This window comes from Schistocerca cancellata, chromosome 1 (assembly GCF_023864275.1).
Source record: "Schistocerca cancellata isolate TAMUIC-IGC-003103 chromosome 1, iqSchCanc2.1, whole genome shotgun sequence".
Lineage (NCBI taxonomy): Eukaryota > Metazoa > Arthropoda > Insecta > Orthoptera > Acrididae > Schistocerca > Schistocerca cancellata.
The window spans coordinates 843,405,600-843,424,707 of NC_064626.1; the positions used below are offsets into that span (position 1 = coordinate 843,405,600).

The 19,108-nt window shown below is 43.8% G+C and overlaps 1 long non-coding RNA gene and 1 other non-coding gene across 2 annotated transcripts in view; both read left to right on the forward strand.

Annotated features, from left to right (window-relative positions):
- Positions 1-19,108, forward strand: part of LOC126162442 (uncharacterized) — a 317,276-nt gene that overhangs the window by 171,995 nt on the left and 126,173 nt on the right. The gene's annotated exons all lie outside the window — the stretch shown is intronic.
- On the forward strand, positions 14,068-14,140 carry Trnav-aac (transfer RNA valine (anticodon AAC)). The gene has a single exon. It is a non-coding gene; the product is annotated as a tRNA-Val (tRNA).

The window sequence follows — 19,108 nt, forward strand, 5'->3', positions numbered from 1 at the left end:
CGCCGGATGGGGATGAAATGATGATGAAGACAACACAACACCCAGTGCCTGGGCGGAGAAAATCCCCGACCCAGGCGGGAATCGAACCCGGGCCCCTTAGGACGGCAGTCCGTCACGCTGACCATAATTTTTTTTTTTTTTTTAAATTGCTCGTTGCGTTTGGTCTGGGCGGACGTCACAAGACATCAGTTCAAGTTGATCGTTGATAACTTTACTCAGTTTTTTTTTTATTACAGGGAGCACGCTGAGTAACGGTGCCGGCATTATGGGGGCTTACTGCACTAATTTCAGTTGTCCACAGTTTCGAGACTGATAACCTGACCAGAACATCAGTCAGCATTTTAAATACAGCGTACATTCTGTCACAGGACAAATGATTCATTCGGGGAAATGCTTAACACTACCAAGTGCGAAATGTCTCGGTGTTTCAAATTCCTTCGTAAAGGCGCATTTCAGTATAGCGAACTCACTTATTGTTTTCAGTATTCATTCGCCTAATTGTTCTTGCAACTGCGAAACAACACTCTGAATAATTATTGATGATATCCTAAACCCCTTCCACTGAAGTAAATAGTAACAATCGACGCTTGTATGTATTCCATGTTTGTATACGAGGTAGCAGCGTAATGTGTGGGGGCGGATTCTTGTGATACGTAAGCGGCGCACTTGTCTGGGAAGTCTGGTGCAGCGTATAGAGGAGACGACTCGGGCGTCGGCGTTTCGTAACTCGCCGCGACCCTTTGCACACCGTTCGGCGAAGAGACGATGAACGTATTGCGCGTTCGCATATGCATGAGCGACCATTGTCAACGCGTGTGAAGTGAGCTCCTGGCCCTCAAGTGGCCCCCGCTCGCATACATCACAGCGTAGAATGTGCCCAGCGCTCAGACGACAAAATGTCTCCATCACCAAGTATCCCCTCAGTTCTTCGCTATCAAATCTTCCCGACGCGAATAATCCGTTGCCATTTAGTCCACCATTCTCACACACTAATGACGTCACACATATTACAAAGGACGAATTCTGTTGTACTCTAAGTTTGAGAAGAGAAATTAGAGCCAAATAAATGGTCTCTCACGTGTAACAATATTTTCATTTGAACTGTTGGAACGTTCCTCCGACTCGTCATCGCGAAATCGCACTCGCGCGCGGCTGCGTCCGAAACTCAACCATTTTTAGCTAAGAGCGGCCTTCGAGGCGGATTATGCGGCTTACTGCACCTCAGGTTAACAATCAAAAGTTTATCATCAGACAGAGATCAATTCTGGGCTCTGCTACGTATAAATCAGTGTTTCCAGGACTACTTTAAATTGCAAATACCACGCAGACAATACAAGCTAATGGTTCAAAATTAGGTAGGTCAAGAGGCATACCAAAACACTCCCTTTCGGCGGAAAATGGCAATTTATTAGTGTTACTTAGACTTGGGTCCACTGCCATCAAACATTGATTAAAAGTCGTCGTGTTTTCGTTCAGGCAGTCCGATGTTTGAATTTGTGTAGTCACCATAGACCTTGTTCGACCACACACTCAGTATAGAGCGTCATGTACACATGATCAAATATGTGCTAATAGCAGATTTACATGCAGTCACAAGTAAAAAAGGAAATGCCGAGGGAAGACCAATTCATCTTCGTCCCTGTGTGGGTCTTAGTGGGGAGTCGTTAAGCTGTCGTTTGCGAAGGTAAGAGGAGATGGTTGAGAAGAAATGCGACAGCATATCTTAAAAGACCTCACTTTTTAAGTTCCTGGTGCACACGTGTCTTATCGAAATCGGCGGCAGGCAAATGATCGTTGCGTGGTTGTCCAGTGTCAGATGTTTTAGTGCTCTTGTATGCCGAAAGAATTCAGAGAAGTTTCGTATCGCAGTAGTTCAAACATCTTGGTAAATGTAGTAACCGCATCTAAATGTATCTGGGAAAAATTTAAACTTGTGTGCCGACTCGCAGTCTAAATGTGATATTAAGCAGTATTCAGTTCAGTCGATAGGTGTTCGTTTTGTCTGCTTGCTGTCAGAGAATGAAATAACAGAAAATTATTATGAAGGTGGTTCGATGATCCCCGTGGTAAGCAGTTAAGTGTGATTTGCGGAGTAGGCACGTAGATGTCGATACGAGTGCTGTAAAATACCATATTGTACTGCACATTATGTCCGTAAAGGAAGAATATCGTGATCATAAAGTTACCCATCTAGAAAAAATCTCGTTCTGATGTACATCGTTAAACTTTTCATTGACCAGTTATTAGTCATAGTTCCACGGCATTACGTTTACCTTTAATGACTCGCAAAAGAATCACCACCGATCTGCCCATCATTGCGAAGGCGGACTGCTGAAATACTATCCGAGGAAAAGTTCGTCCTACTTTATAATTAAGTTTCTGAAGCTTGTTCCATGACTTGCTGGTCCTACTTGTCGCTGAACCGACTTTCTGGCACATCACTATCGCAGTGGAACATTCGCTCTCAGTTTGTGGCAAGCTGTATACCATGTTACATGCAAAGTTGGATAAGGCAGTATGGTCTGCAAATCTTGGTTCTTAGAAAATATCAGATGCTATTCCAAAAGCTGAGTTTTACGCTTTACCACTTCAACTGCGAACACGGCCTTTACCACTTCAACTGCGAACGCGGCATGATCGTTGCGGAATATTCCCGTTGGCCATTACTGCAGCTTTCTGTGACGTATACGTTACATCCACGTGACCATTTCCTGCGACAACGCTCGTGCCTTCAATGGATCTCCTTGCGACGCGGCTTTCCACAATTTTTCTAGGTTTTGGAACACATTGATTCCCCTTTATGCAATTTGCAATGCATGAAAGGTCATTCATGACCTATTTTTCTGATTGTTTTTATATCTTCATATTATTTATTATTGTGTTGCGCCTGCTGTTATCGTCGCTTCTCTAAAAGACCACGTGTACTTTCTTTATTGACGGAGGTGGTTTCGTGTTGTTTTTTTGTGAGCTTTGTTGATTACGACTACACTGCATCTAATGTGGTGGACAGCAGTGACAATATGTGTGAAGTGGCATTGCCTGTATGTCGCTACGGTGAGACTCGAAATGAAACAAGGAGGAAGATAAAATTCAGTGCATGCGCATGGGGTGATAGTTATTGAATTACAAACTACCGCGTGCACACACTTAATTCAATACGTAAATTTCACTGCAGATATTCAGGTTTAAATTATGACATGTTCGATATGCCTGTTACCATTGGCGATGATGTGGCGCAGACGAATAGCGAAATTCTGCATGACCTGCTAATGTCTCCGAATGTCGTTAACCCCCTGAATGGCTGTTTTCAGCTCAGCAACGGTTTTGGGGTTATTGATGTACATCTTGTTTTTAATATAACCCCAAAAAAAGGATTCGCGTGTGTTCAGATCTGGAAAATACGGCGCCAATCGAGACCCATGCCAGTGGCCTCTGGGTACCCCAGAGCAAGAATGCAGTCCCCAAAATGCTCCTCCAGGACATCAAAAACTCTGCTGCTTCGATGGGTCGAGCTCCGTCTTCATGAACTACATCTTATCGAAATCAGGGTCACTTTGGGTGATGGGGATGAAATCATCATCCAAAACGTTTGGTCACCGTGCCATCAAGGAATATCGCACCGATTATTCTGGGCACCACACACTACACAGTCAGCAGTTGAGGGTGATGAGACATCTCGATCGCGAAATGCGGGTTATCAGTACCCCCAAATTGCTTATTGACGAACCCATCCAAATGAAAATTGCGGACAACAATAAGACTCCTCGCAGCCCCCGTGCAATTGAACGTCCTAACACAAACTGTTCACAAGTTATGACGATTTTATTTCATATAGTTCAATGATTGTCATCCAGTACCTACATCGGAGACTATGTGGAGCCATCCAGAGTTCAAAAATTTCTATAATTTTCTCTATACCCTCCAAGTCTGTACAGAAAGGCCAACAGTTTGCGAAACGCGCAAACAGTACATTACTTTCTTAAGCAAAGGAAATTGGTACTACACATTAGGACACGAGTGACTGTCGTCAGAAGCTATTAACAAAGTAACGTGCGAATTCTTCTCTCCATTCTCGCCAACTCATAGACGTTCTCCTGCGTTTCAGTAATAGTGTTTTGCTAATAGTACCCCCTCACTCGCCTGTGTGAAGTGGTCGGTGGAAAAAAGCGTGAACCGTCAGTCTAGCCAGGATTAGTGTGATCGAGTTACCTATTTTGATGTTGAATCCACAACATACTGGTAACAGTTAAAATTGAACCCTAGAGAGCCGTAGTACTAGATATTTGTTCTAGTGTATTCCATTTATATTTATGTCTTCGAATTTACTAAAACATGTAACAAGCAATTACACTCAAAATACGATCTTGTGAGTTAGCACTTCTGTCTACCGGATCCTTCACATAGTCTATTTCCTTACTGTGTTATCCTCAACTCCTGTCCGCTTACGCTGATTTGCACCAGCAGTAGTATGACAATTTTTTTTTTTTTTTCGTGCTGCTGTGGTGAAACCTTTTGCAGTTAAACAGAACACAGTGCAGCCTGCAACAAAGTCCATCTGGCGAACGTCGTTCCTGATACATGCGAAGTGCCCCACTGACATTCTGAAGCAGTGTACTATTATCACTATACGGAGATGTTAATTCTGCTCTGAGCGAACTTTAAGCGTAGAAAAGAAACTCTGAGTATAATTATTTTACCTAAAGCATTGTGTGTTAATACGAGTGACTTGTGTGAAACAAGCAACTTAGTTGCAAAGAACACGTAAGAGAAAATTTTTTAAGAAAAATTTCAAACGCGTACTAAGACATTTAAATGAGACCTGGAGTCTCCCAAATTGTGTAAGGAATATACACGGCCCAGTTACATTAATGTGATAACCGCCTATATTCGAGCAGTGGAGGGTATATAAAGCGTGTTGGGGGGACGTGTAAAACAGTACAGCCGTTCGCGTGCCGCTATGGCTAGAACATACCGTGCATGACAGAATAGCGTTAACCAAAACCACCGCCGAGGCAACTGTGGCGCAGCATTGGCCACAGGGGTAAAAGACGGCTGCGGAGATGCGGTCAGTTGCTCAGCAGTTGCAGGTCTGTTCTTCCGTATGCAAGATGAATCAGAAGCTACCAATAACGTTTCCTAAACGACCTTTCAGCGAAAGTTGGTGCCTGTGGGCCTCCGGGCCTCCACGGAAGGCGCCTGGTTCATGCATCCATGGTGACTGCTGTTATCGGCGACGAAGGCTGGAATTTGCACGCAGATGCCGCAAATGGACGTCACTGAGTGGCGACAGGTGGTCTTTTCACCTGAATAACATCTTACGCTCCATTGAACTGATGACAGTTGGCCTGTATGCCCCTGCAACAATCGTCATTGTCAAGGCAGGAGGATGTACCGTGTGGGGAATGTTTCCGTGGCATTCCGTGGGCGATCTAGTCATTCTAGAAGGGCCAGTGAATCAACACAAGTGTGCATCTACATCGTGTCCAGTACGTTTTTCCTCGGAACGGTGGCATCTTCCAGCGGGACAATGCAACGTGTCACACAGCTCGCAATATACTAGCGTTGTTCGCAAAGCACCAGGATGAGTTTTATTACCCTGACCACCAAACTCCCCGGATTTAAACGCAGTAGAGAATCCACCTAGACCGGGCTGTTCGCGTCGTCATAGATTCTCAACCGAGGGCGTATCACTTTCTGCCCACGGCACTGGAGCCGGGATACCTCCACATCCCTGCGTTACCTCCCAGAACCTCACTGACCCCCTTCCTGCTCGCTTCGCAGCGGTCTGCACTGCAAAATGTTGTTATTCAGCCTTCTGACAGGTGGTCACATTCATGTGACTGGACAGTGTACTTTGAAAAGCGGAGCGATTGTGATGTCGAAAAGAGCGACAGTAGTCGTTTAAATGCCACTAGACGCTGTACACACATCTGCAATCCATCTGTGACAGTACCTCAGCGTATCCTGTTGCTTATCATTATTTCTCGGTCGTACCCAAAGAAGTTCCGTCTGTCTTGCTAGCACTTACGGTTTGCCTTGTCGGCTCGTAAATGGAAGACCTGTTACCCTTTTTGCCACTATAGCCTACAAGGAGAGATCCCCAGCAGTGGAACTGACTTCTTGTAATCATCTGTTCTGTGATGTAGGTAAAGGTCCCAGGTATCTCACCCTGCAACTATTCACCCTGGTGTTCCCTTTTTTGCGAGTAATCGACGGAAAAAAAGATTGAGTTTCGCGTGATACTCTAAAGCTTTAAAAATGGATGTGCAACGGACTGGCTGTGTGGTGTAACAGTTTAGGCACAGGCCTCATGTTTAAAAGGTTGTGGGTTCGAATCTTGTCAGGTGCTTTGAAAATCATTTTCACATCTTTATCGAAATGACTTTGGGCGTTATTTTTTATATGGGTTAAATGTCATGTTTTTATTACTATTGCTTTATCACATTTTAATCGCTGTATTAACTTTTTAAATAGCTCTCATTTTTTCGTATCATTCCACTTGGAATCTTCGCGCATGTGAATTTAATTTTTATTTATCATAATGTTTCAATATTTGAAACTACCAATGTATCGGTTAAAAACTGAAGGCGAAGGAGTCGATTTATATTGACTGCAGCCGTGTCAAAAACGTATTTTTTTGTTAAATGATGTACATTTTTTGGATAGTAATCATCATACAAACGTTTAAAACGTAACTTATTACTGCGCTATGGAGAAAGAAACGCAGACGAAGATTTGAACAAAAGAAGGGATAAATAACACGAAACTCGAGCAAAATGAGGAACAGAAATAACAAATTGAGTAACATAGACAAAAGTGTAGAATGATAAATCTGAAAAAATCAAATACATCTACATCTACATGATTACTCTGCAATTCACATTTAAGTGCTTGGCAGAGGGTTCATCGAACCACAATCATACTATCTCCCTACCATTCCACTCCCGAACAGCGCGCGGGAAAAACGAACACCTAAACCTTTCTGTTCGAGCTCTGATTTCTCTTATTTTATTTTGATGCTCATTCCTAACTATGTAGGTTGGGCTCAACAAAATATTTTCGCTTTCGGAAGAGAAAGTTGGTGACTGAAATTTCGTAAATAAATCTCGCCGCGCCGAAAAACGTCTTCGCTTTAATGACTTCCATCCCAACTCGCGTATCATGTCTGCCACACTATCTCCCCTATTACGTGATAATACAAAATGAGCTGCCCTTTTTTGCACCCTTTCGATGTCCTCCGTGAATCCCACCTGGTAAGGATCCCACACCGCGCAGCAATATTCTAACAGAGGACGAACGAGTGTAGTGTAAGCTGTCTCTTTAGTGGACTTGTTGCATCTTCTAAGTGTCCTGCCAATGAAACGCAACCTTTGGCTCGCCTTCCCCACAATATTGTCTATGTGGTCTTTCTAACTGAAGTTGTTCGTAATTCTAACACCCAGGTATTTAGTTGAATTGACAGCCTTGAGAATTGTACCATTTATCGAGTAATCGAATTCCGACGGATTTCTTTTGGAACTCATGTGGATCACCTCATACTTTTCGTTATTTAGGGTCAACTGCCACGTGCCACACCATACAGCAATCTTTTCTAAATCGCTTTGCAACTGATACTGGTCTTCGGATGACCTTACTAGACGGTAAATTACAGCATCATCTGCGAACAACCTAAGAGAACTGCTCAGATTGTCACCCAGGCCATTTATATGGATCAGGAACGGCAGAGGTCCCAGGACGCTTCCCTGGGGAACACCTGATATCACTTCAGTTTTACTCGATAATTTGCCGTCTATTACTACGAACTGCCACCTTCTTGACAGGATATCACGAATCCAGTCGCACAACTGAGACGATACCCCATAGGCCCGCAGCTTGATTAGAAGTCGCGTGTGAGGAACTGTGTCAAAAGCTTTCCGGAAATCCGGAAATACGGAATCAACTTGAGATCCCCTGTCGATAGCGGCCATTACTTCGTTCTTGTGCAACGCAGCTCGCTCTTTATTTGCACGATGTTTTCTGAAGCCATGCTGATTACGTGTCAGTAGATCGTTCCCTTAGAGGTGATTCATAATATTTTAAAAAATTAAAATCATATGAACAAAAATTCAAAGTGGAGGAAGAATAATAGGAAGAAAAGTGAGAGCAATTGAAAAAATTAACAAGATGATTAAAATGACGTGACAAAGCAATGGAAATATTAATTATATTTATACCAGTTAATTCAACAAAAATAAGTCTTTTCGATAAAGATTTAAAAAAAAAAAAAATCAAGGTGCTTGACGAGATAACGCGCTCACAACCTTTCGCATGCGAAGCCTGTACCTTAACCATTAAGTTGCACAACCAGACAGTTAACCATCCCGTTTCAAAGCTGTAGAGCATCACGCGAAATTCCGATTGTTTCTTCTTGGATTACTCGCAAAGAAGGGCCCATCAGGCCAAGTACCTGGGACCTCAGCCTACATCACCGTATAGAGTCGATCACAATGCTAGGGATCTCTCCTCGTTAGTACTGAATCGTTTCTAAGCCTATGCCTGACTGCTCCCGCTGTCGATGATAGAACTGCGGAAAGCCCGCGCATGGAATGCGCAGCAGCGGGCTAGCGGCCCGGAGTTATATTTGCTGTCGCCCCTGGGGAATGGGGACATCCTCTGTAAATACGCGGCTCCGCGCAGCGCGGTTCGGACCGCCACCAGGCCTTCATTTATTTATCATCGGCTCGGCTCGCCTCGCCTCGCCTCACCCCGCCGCTTACGCAACGGGCGCGTGTCCTCCCCCTCCCTCCCCCTCCACACCGCCATGGCTCGTACCGTAACCCCCTCCACCAAGCTGCTCCATCCCATTCGGAAGCTGCGACCTCTGCCCGGGCTGCAGTGCCATAAAGGCCCAGCTTCTGCTCATTGACGTCACAAATCACCGATGCTGCAGAATGTCGCTTTGGGTTCCCGCGCGTTGGGATTTAAAGCATTCCTTCTGCACCGATCTCATATCAAGCTGAGCACTGCATTTTCAGCAAGATGAAGAGTAATTGATTTCATTTTCTTCCAGTAATCCTCCGGGCAGTCTTCTACAATTATTTAGGAAGACTGCGAAACTTAAGTGATGGTATTTTGGAACTACGACCCTGATTTTGGTCGTCAACATTCTTTATATTTTCGTGCTGTGCATAAATCTGTAGTTGTGTAGAGGAGTTATGTTGCTTCATCAAGTATATCGTTACGACGGTTATTCACTGCATTGCACATAATGCACACACTTACTCATAATGTTTGCAACACGCGCTTTTCTAGTCACCTACGTCAGTCCTGTGCTACAGTTGTCATAGTGAAATACGATTTTTTCAACTAGACTTTTACTCGCTCTTGCATTTAGTACATTTGGATTCTCTCTGTACTCGCTGTGCGCAGTGCATGAAGGAAAAGACGCTCGCCATACGAGCTACAGCTAAGCTTATTACCTTGTTCAAGACTAAGTATTGCAGCCGGCAGCAGGAATTATGACTAATAAAACACGAGAATTTTTACTAATTGTCATGTTGTTATGGTGCTAAACAGTTCACAACCTGACAGCGGGTGTACGTGAAAATCTGAGAACTTTCTAAACATTGAACAATTCTTCTCGGTTAATCTGCATACCTCTAACAGTTATGTCTAACAGTATTTCAAAACAGTTATGCTGAAAAGCAATCTTCGACAACGATCAGTTGCGCGATTATAGGAGCCCTGCTTTGTGTGTCGAGCTCTGGCTTCTAATATATTATCAAACTGTAGCGGTAGGAATAATAAAATGCAAAGACAAGACAGCGTTAAGTCAGTGGAGACTCATTCACCAATTACGCGCACTGAGTACAATAAAGCACTCAATATAAAATTTAGTTTTATGTTAAGCAAGTAGCACTACTTGTTGCAGAACGGCCTTTGATCCGAAACGGTAACAATGAACGCAAAAGGCTTGGCGGAACAACGGGAAGTGTTGGTTTCCTGCCACGATAGCGCTTTCGCAGAATGAATCACGTATCCTTGTTTCCAATTTCTTCCGCTTGTTTGCGTCAAGCACAGCGACACGTGGTTACTGGTAAAGCGCCGCTGGTGTGTGCAGTAATTTCAATCTCTCCCGCTTTCATATTTACCTGTAGGGGAAACTGGCCGTCGAAGTAATTACGTTTAACTACTGCGCCATCGATTTGTGGCAACGTATTACTACGCACATAGTTATTGAATTTCAGTTGCTATATAGCAGGTGCATCACACGCATCTTATTAATTCTGGATGTATCATAGAAATCATCACGTGATATGCACGCAACGAACTCTGTTTCGTATCCTGTACATTTCATTATAAACAGGACCGTCCATGTGCGACAGAATCGCGACTCCTGTTATCAGCAAGTACGTATTAACTTCTCACCAGTGCGTACGTAACCTCTCAATCATTTGGATGTGCCATTTTCTAATCCACCGATGTTGTCGAGAGCAGTGGTCACATAATCCACTTTTCCATTCAGGTCTCATGGGCCTCATTCTGCAACAGCTGCGCCCATCTACGCTGTGATAAAGCACTTAGTAGATAAATTTGTGTCGCTTCGGCGAGCTGCTTTATTTCGGTCGTCACTGTTTATCAGAAAAAAAAGTACGGTGGTATTTTTTGTCGTCTGGTACATGGTGTGTGCTAATAAGCAGTACACAGTTTTAAAATTATGTATGGAAATTTTTTATGATGAGCACAGGATTAGATCTGGCATCTAAAAATATCAGTTTCTTCCTGTAACATCAACGTGATTTCGATGTAATTAGTGTATGGCAAGCAATATGCTTTAGATTGGGAGTTGACAGATCACGTATGGAAAAATAACACGTTTCATGGTGCACATGTCGGCTCTCTCTCCTCTCTCCCATCCGACCCTGTTTTTCGTTATGAGACATCGTTAATTATAGCTTGAGTAATTTTACTTTCAGATTTGTCATTTTCTCTAAATGGTAAACTATTTAACGACATCGGTGCAAGAATTGAGTTCTGGTTAATGGCTTGAGATGCCCGAGAAACTGATTTAACGTCCGATATACCTTCCGTAACGAATTATTTCATAAGTACTTTGTTTTGAATTGCCCCTTTACCTGATTTAGAAAATGCTTTTGTAAGAACTTATTCTTAATTACATTTAAAACTGTAAAAGTAGAGCCTTTTGAAAAAAGTAAATTCCAAAATATAGTACAATGTACGGCTGGCTGTGTTTCGTTTATGACAGTTACTCCTAACGTGGGACGACCACCTTTGGAGAAAGGGATTCGTTCAACAAAACGTCAAGACCTATATAGCCACGCCCAGTGCTGCAACAGTGGCTGCGTCTCAGTTGTCGGAGCTAAAGCTATCAAGGCAAAAATGCTGAAGGTGTTGTCCATACAGATGTACTTCAGTGAGAAAAGCGTTAACGATGCTCCTGGAATCACGGCAACTACTGTGGCCTGTTACGCATAATTAAAGTACTTCAGTATCAACAGACAGTATAGAAAACGTAGGAATGAGCATGTATGTGTCTTTATAATGCCCGTCTAATTAGTGAGCCAACTTAGAATGTTGCGGGATTCAGAGTTTCTTTACTATGACAGGTGAAAACTACGTATTCCGCACTGGAAAAGTGGCAGTTCGAGGAAATTTTTCTTGTAGATGCAGAGCTGTTGGAGGTGGAGGAGAAACCGTACGCGCCTTAAGCGGCACTACATGCTTTTTGAAGTGATTAAGAAGTGTTGCAACCCGGTTGTCGAATTGTCACATAAAAATCTGTAACTGTTGCGTAATTTTATAATCGGACTTCGTGCGCGAGCATCAGTTCAAGTAGTCATGGTCTCCTGTTTCGCCTTGTTCTTGCTTTCATAAAATCATTTGTTATTGGTGTAGCTTCATTTTATTGATAAGGCAGTAGAAATTATTAATGCCACTGTGAATGTCTGTATTCCGCGGATGTTTTGGTTGTATATGTAGCTAAAGGTAAAATAACTGAGATTTTGGGTACAGCATAAAAAAATGACCCATACTCAGCATAGAGCGTAGGGGAGTAGATGCAGGAATCCTGACCCGGTATTCATGGCAAGGTCCTAGTGGGGGTGGTTTGTTGTTGGCTTCTCCGACCTGTTGCGAAGAATCAAGTGTGTATCTTCAGTCACGTGTGGATGAACGTATATTCCGTGTATTTTTCGTTAACTTCACGCCATGATTTTCCCTGCAGTAATGTTCAAATTTACTGTTTCTAATAGAAAGAGACAATTTTATTTCGTGACGGAGTTGTAATATTCTTTTTTTATTTAGTTTTATGTCCTTGAGGAGCCCTGCTTACGTAAACGTCGTGGTTGAGTCTGTACCAGCTACTCTGTGTTTAATTTTGCTTTACTATTATTATTATTATTATTATTATTATTATTATCGATTGGAACCATTAGAGTACACGTCACGTAACTATAAAGTATTTCTGGAAGCGTTTATTCAACTAAAGCGTTGAAGTCTTTCTCTAGCTACCTGCCTTTGTCGAACAGCTGATCATTTTTTGTTCATCGTGGAAACTCTTTATTATTATTATATGATAAGGAGAATTGAATGTCCGATTCTGGAAATTAGTGGTTCATATCCTCGTGCGTAATCCAAGTTTAGGATTCCCAAAATTTCCGTAAGTCCCTAAGGGCTAGTGATACATTAGAAAACAAAAGATCGATTGTCTTTCCGACTTTCCCCCAGTTCGAGCTTGTGTTCCTCCTCTAATGATATCGTCGTCGATTGGGCGTTAAAGTATATCCTCCTCTGAAGTCAGGTTCAATTGATCACATGTGTTCACTCGTTATATCTAGCGTATTTCAAAATTGCATCTTATATACGGATGGTTTTGCGTTAGTTTCTTTGTTTACCACGAGAACGTGGTTTGTGAGTGATAAGTTATGGGATTTAAAATTTAGTACCTCCTTGCATTATACTTAATATTTAGACATTTCTGGCTAAAATTACATTATGCATATCAAGAATGGAATATTTAATTTCAGCACGGTACTGCTGCTTATTTAGGGCAGATGCCTCGACTCCATGTCGTGTCGCTCCTTACGTATTTTTCACACAATCGGCCCCTTGTATTTTAACATTTTGTAAGCACACTCACTCGTCACTGATGAATTTCGCGCGACTTTGTGTCCTCTGTGAGGTAACCACGCACAATATTTTGAAATGAATCGTGGTTGTATCGAGTTAATAGTGAAGTTATTTATAGTTCAGACCATGCCTACAACTCGCTTCATCGAGTTATACGTACAACGTTTCCGAAGAGGGGGGGCAAGGACGCAGTACGTTTCGGAAGCGTTGGAGGTGCAGTACACCAAGAATGTCAATTGCTATACGCGTGTAGCTAGAGATAGTGATGAGTCAACCGAATCGTTTTAACAACCGATTGGTCAGTCAGTTTTTCATTCACTCGGTTTTTTTAGCAAAATGAAACAAGCAAGTGAAACAGCCTCATCGGCCACGTCAGCTATATGAATGTTTTCCACTCACTCTCTGGGTACAGTATAAAAAAATTGACCCATACTCAGCATAGAGTGTAGTAAGCAGATGCAGGAATCCAGCTGTTAAGAAAGTTATTGCTTTTGCTGATATGACTTGCAATAACGACTGCGCAAAACGCCACTATCTCGTTCGGGGGCTATGGTAGACACCCTCTGGAGCACCCCGAAGACTTCTTGAGCCCTCGGCTGTGATGGGTTTCATGCTGTAAAAAGAACTATCGTGTGTGCATGCGCGGACGAGAGAAAGGTTGAGGCAATTTTGAGTGAACAAGGATGGACTCCCCCGTCCGTCGTTTCAGTAGTGTAGCGTTCAGTAGTGAAGAGTCTGTTTCACACGCAGAAGGTCCACGGTTCGATCCCGGGCGGAAACAGTATTTTCCTGCCTATGTCGTATTGTACTCCAGTGAGCCACGTCATGTGTGGATCTGCTGCATGCACCTTCGTTATGCAAGTGCCGCATTTATTGAATTTTTAAGTTACGATGGCAACCTCATTACAAGTTGTCTGTGAAGTAATATGCACAGGAGCAGTTTCCGTGGTGTAGCGGTTATCTCGTCTGCCTAACACGCAGAAGGTCCCCGGTTCGATTCCGGGCGGAAACACTTTTTCATCACTTTAAACAAGACATACCAACATGCGTCTGTTACCATCTGTACCCGAAACCTTCGTTATCACCTTCATCAAATATGAAATTCTTTGATACTGACGGCGAACTTTTTGCACTGACTCAGCCACTGACGTGCCATCAGTTCGCACAAAACGCTAGGGCTCGTCCGTTTCAGTCCATAGCGAAACAACCAACTGATAAGTCTCTGACGATTACGTCTCATATGTAACCACACAGTCTTCAGATAGTGAATTTTTTACTTGTTCAGCCCTTTCGATTATACATGAAGATTTTTAGAGATAATTAACGTACGTGTCTTATTTCATCGAGAGGTAAATAAAAATGTTCCTAAAAAAGAAATATGAAATTTTGTGTATTTACTTAAGTACGAATTTTTCGCACTTCTGTCATTATCAATTTTTTTAATAACTGGAGCGACAACGTGACTTCCTTTGAATTTCAATTAAATCTTAATTTATTGAAACTCTTTCTTACCCTTTCTCTCTGTTCGTCGGTATGTACATATCACTGCCTTCGGATTGCACATATCTCTGATAATTCTCTTTTGCTGTATTGGAAATGGCTATGTCAAAGCTGAGCTGGGAAGGTAAGGGAATTAGAATTAATGGAAGAAGGCTTACCAACTTGAGATTTGCTGATGATATTGCCTTACTGGCCAAAGACTTCGCAGAGCTCCAAAACTTAGCTACAGATCTTGCATCGGAATGTCAGCTGGTTGGCTTGAACATGAACCTGTCCAAAACAAAAGTAATGTCCAACAAATGGGTCCCAGATGGAGACGTGAAAGTCAAGGACACTCTACTAGAAGAGGTCAGTGAATATGTCTACTTTGGCCAGATTATAAATATGAAGGGAGACATAAGGCCAGAAATTTATCGACGCATCAAGCTTGGCTGGCTAGCATTTGGGAAGAATTCAAAAGTATTCAGATCAAAAATGCCAGTAAATCTGAAGAAAGCAGCATTTGATCAATGCATTCTTCCTGTGATGACGTATGGCTGCGAGACATGGACACTGAACTCATTTACAAAAGGGAAACTTAGGACAGCACAGAGAGCTATGGAGAGATCAATGCTGGGCTATACAAGAAAGGATAGGAAAAGGGCAGATGACATCCGGTCTGTGACGAAGGTTAATGACATCTTAGAGGCAGTAGGTTCCTTGAAATGGCAGTGGGCTGGTCACATCGCAAAAAGAAAAAACAGATGGACGAAGCTAGTACTGGAATGGAGTCCGAGAGAGCGCCGGAGGCCTAGAGGAAGACCACCAGACAGATGGGACAAAGACATCAAGAAGATCGCTGGTAACACCTGGCAGAGTTCTGCCCAAGATCGTCACGCTTGGAGAAGACTGCTGAAAGCCTACCTGAATCCACGACTCGAAGAGGCCACATCATTTAATGATTGAATTGGATGATGATGATGATGAACCGAAGGCAGATTGGATAGAATTTTTTAAAATCGTTGATAGCCTTAATAACTTGCTTTTAAAGCATGCACTACCAGCCATCGAAAGTATTTCTTCGTGAAAAATGTCATCATTCGTTAGTAACAGGGACTGTGACGAAACAGTGAAAAGACGAGAAGGGCGCCTGCGAGCGCTGCTCTGCCCCCCTGGAGGCTGCGCGCCGCCCCGGTCGCCACTACGGCTGCCGCCACGGCGCGGCGGACGGGCGCCGGCGCCCGCACACACGTGGTGAAAAACACGCGCCGTTGCAACCAGAAGCCCGTGCTTTGCTGTGCTGCTGCAGGTTGGCTGCCGGCGGCGTTGCCACGTTCCGCTGCAGGTGAACACGCCGACTCGTCTCGCCTGCCCACGAATCGCTCTCCTCTCCTCTCCTCTCTGCTCTCTTCTCCTCTCCTACCCTCCCCACACTTTGCAGTCTCAGCCACAATCGCTTACCGCTGTAGGCCCGCAGCTTGCGTTCTCTGAAGTGCTGATCCCTGAAGCCGCTGTGTCAGACGCAGGAAACACGGAGTCAGAAGAAAATGAGAATAGTTGCGTTTATATAAATACGCAGCAGCACTTCCACACAATTCTTGTCGCGTAGGTAGGAATACAACTGTTTCAAACACATACGGTTATGGCGGTTGAAAGCATGGTCTAGATCAGTGGTCGTCAAACTGCGGTCCGAATCCGGCATTCGTGGGCCCCGCGGTTCTCGGCCGTATTTTATAACGCCATGCATCTAACCAAGCAGTAAAGGAAACAAAACAAAAATTCGGAGTAGGTATTAAAATCCATGGAGAAGAAAAAAAACTTGAGGTTCGCCAATGACACTTAAAGTAGTAAAGGAGTTTTGCTATTTGGGGAGCAAAATAACTGATGATGGTCGAAGTAGAGATGATATAAAATGTATGCTGGCAATGACAAGGAAAGCGTTTCTGAAGAAGAAAAATTTATTAACATCAAGTATAGATGTGTCAGGAAGTCGTTTCTGAAAGTATATGTATGGAGTGTAGCCCTGTATGGAATGAAACATGGACGATAACTAGTTTGGACAAGAAGAGAACAGAAGCTTTCGAAATGTGGTGCTATAGAAGAATGCTGAAGGTTACATGGGTAGATCACATAACTAATGAGGAGGTACTGAATAGGATTGGGGAGAAGAGAAATTTGTGGCACAACTTGACTAGAAGAAGGGATCGGTTGGTAGGACATGTTCTGAGACATCGAGGGATCATCAATTTAGTATTAGAGGGCAGCGTGGAGGGTAAAAATCGTAGAGCCAAGAGATGAATACACTAAGCAGATTCAGAAGGATATAGGTTGCACCAGGTACTGGGAGATGAAACAGCTTGCACAGGATAGAGTAGCATGGAGAGCTGCATCAAACCAGTCTCTGGACTGAAGACCACAACAACACCAACAATGCATCTAACAACTAATAGCCGAATACCCGAAGACAAAAAGTAAGCTAATGTTAAGAGCTTCTTCAGAGTGTAGTTTTGCTGCTCACAGCAGTGTAATATTGTAAGATCTTAATTGTAATTGACGTTGCTGAATTCGGCCGTGACCTAAGTGAAGTTGGACAGTCAGGGGCAGCGGGGTAAATTACGCCGCTTCTGCGGTGCCAAATGATGTGACGAGGGGGGGAGGGGTATATTTACCTTCCATTGCTGACAACTCATACCCGTATGTGCCACGTGCCGATCAGCTGCTGTGGTGTAAATTTCAAAGGAAGTAACATTGTATCGCGAATGCGCATTATAAAGATCGTCTTCAAGTGCGATACACATTTAAAGCTAGAAATGTGAAATTAAATAAGGTTGTTGTAAGTCAACGCAATTAGTAAAAAGAAATACAGACAGCCGAAACAGTAAATATACTTCCGGAAAAAAATGAGTACACCTGGAAAGACGATGACAACTGGGCGACAGTTAAGTACTGATAATAGTTCCAACGTCGTCCGCCGACAGATACCGTAGTGCCATAGCTACGAGAGCGCTGTCTGTGTTTACACTTTAATAGGAAATCCTCACAGCCAGACGCCTCAGTGTGGTGCGAACGTGTGGAGCAAGTAGGCAACCATGCCAGGGAGGCGCATTCGTGCTTCCTACTGCCAACTGAGCGGGTTTGAAAGTGGTCGAATTACGTCCTTCCGTGCGCCATGATGGTCCTTATGCAAAATTGCCGTACGACTTGGCATGCTGTGTCGGTTCTGCATCAATACTGGTAACGTTGCTCACGTGAACATTCTGCAACAGCAGACGAGGTTCTGGACGACCACACAGCACAGACACTCGCTAGGATAGTCGTATTATAGGGGCAGTGGCAGATCGTACAGCTACAACACATATAAGAGGGCTTGTGAGCCCAGACGTGTCGATACGAACTGTTGCGAACCAGTTATTAGCAGCGGAACTATGGGGCACGCACAGCTCTAGCCCCCGTTCCACTCACGCCACAGCATTGATGAGTACGGCTCGACTGATGCCATCTAGGATCAAATCGGAGATGGGAGATGAAATGGCGCGCCGTGGTCTTCAGCGATGAAAGCAGATTCTTCCTGCACGCAACTGATGGTTGTTTGCGCGTACCACGTAGACCTCGTGAGAGACGTCTCGTAGACAGCATTCATCCAAGTCACAGAGGATCCCACCTCAGGCCTTATGGTTTGGGGTGTGATGAACTACTACTCTCGTTCCCCTATGATGTTTCTGGAGCACTCGGTATGTGCAGAATGTTGTTAAACTCGCTCTTTTGCCACATAAGAGACTTTAGTCGCCAGAAATATATTCTCCTTCACTATTTACAACAGTCTGCCGACGCTGGGGTTACTTATTTTCGATTTCACATCTGTTCACGTGGTTTTCAGGCGAAGAACTCGTCGAGCCATGTTCGGAACGCATTTTTTTCTGGAAAGGAAGTTCCTTGAAGGCTGTTCGATAGAGAAAGGAAAAGCTGAAAATCTGAGGGGAAGAGATGGTACGGAATGACAACCCAACTCCTCTGTCATGTCTTTTGTCAATCTGCAGAACGCGGGCAGAGGGTATCGTGTAGTAGCACCACTTCACGTAGGCGTTGGGTTGTTTTGGGGGAAGGAGACCAGACAGCGAGGTCATCGGTCTCATCGGATTAGGGAAGGACGGGGAAGGAAGCCGGCCGTGCCCTTTCAAAGGAACCATCCCGGCATTTGCCTGGAGCGATTTAGGGAAATCACGGAAAACCTAAATCAGGATGGCCGGACAGGGGATTGAACCGTCGTCCTCCCGAATGCGAGTCCAGTGTGCTAACCACTGCGCCACCTCGCTCGGTTTCACGTAGGCGTCTCGGTCGTTGTTCTTGGATTGAGTCTTCAAGACGCCTCAGTTATTGGCAATAAATGCCACCAGCAGGGGAAGCAATTCTTAGTACACCACACCGTAGCTATTCCACTAAACGCCTAATATAATACTTTGTGGATGCCTACAGGTCTTTGTACTGGGAGTTTGAGCTTTTT